Here is a 1,301-nt window from a genome sequence, read left to right on the forward strand (position 1 = left end):
CCCCGATGCGCCCGTTTTCCCCGATGCCGGGCTCCTGGTGGCCCAGGAAGAGGGCTCAGGGCATTGCCCGCTCAGCCGAGGGGGCTGACACAAGTGTGACACCTGGAGATGTTGGGTTTGAGGCTGGGGTCAGCTCCAGGGGAATTCTGCATGGAAAGGCTGCGCTGGGAACTGAGGGGCTCTGGAGAGTGGGGGGATCTGCCTGTGGGAGCTCTTGGCTTCATGTTGGAGCTGTGGGCTCACCAGAGCAGTGTGGCCAGTGGCCAGGGTTGGTCTCCTCAACCCCAGCCAAGTCCAGAGCCTCAGCCCTTCCAGGGAAAGCTGCTCCATGCTGGAAGTTTTATGTTTGGAAGGGTCTGTGGGGGTCCTGCCTGGTGCTGGCAGCAGCTCTGAAAGAATTCACTGCCCCCAGGAATAGAGGGTACCTCTATTAGCATGGTACCTCTGTTAGCAGGGACAAACCCATATGGAAATGGGAATATTTTGGATGTAGAGGCTCGGGATCCCCTATTTTGCCTCCCTGTAGATGCACACAATTATCACAAGAGACAGAAAACCACAAGGCCACACAGTGTCACAGGGTCCCTCTTGTGATCTGCTGCTGGCTGGATGACAGGCACCCAGCAAAGCTGATTTATTAATTTTATTTTTTATTAATTTATTTATTAATTCCTGCTCTTCTCAGCTGAACAGGGAGAGAAAATACAAGGCCAGGTTCGTGCCTTCAGATAAGCACGGGGAGAAATCTCTCACTGATCACTGGGAGAACAGACTCAATTTGGGAAAATTAACTGAAGTTACAGCCAAAAAAACCCCACAGGATATCAAGAAGTAAAAAAAGACTTGGAAGCACCTTCCCACATCCCTCCTCCTTCCTGAGCTCCCCTTCCCCTCCACATGATGATCATTTGTCTCCCAGGATGCAAAAATGAAACAAAAAATAGTTTTATTAAAAACAAAGGAATGTTCAAATTCCTGCAGAAAATACAGCACCAAAAGAAAAACCCGGATTTAGAGACACAAAAGGACCCAAACTAACAAGAGGCCCTGGAAACTTTCCTTTCCCCCCACCACAAATCAGCACCTGGGGAGCTGACAGGAGCCCAGCAAAGCCACAGGGAGCTGTGTGTGGACATGAAATGATTCACACAGACACAGCTCAAGGTGTGATAGGAAAAAGATCTGGATTTATTCTGTGGTTTCAGAATTTATAGATTCTTGACAATGACCAGGGATTGGATGGTTAGGTTACCACCTTCCCAACCACACTGGTCCTGAGAAATGTCCATCAAAAGACATTT

The sequence above is a fragment of the Parus major genome, unplaced genomic scaffold (genome assembly GCF_001522545.3).
Source record: "Parus major isolate Abel unplaced genomic scaffold, Parus_major1.1 Scaffold572, whole genome shotgun sequence".
Classification (NCBI taxonomy): Eukaryota; Metazoa; Chordata; class Aves; order Passeriformes; family Paridae; genus Parus; species Parus major.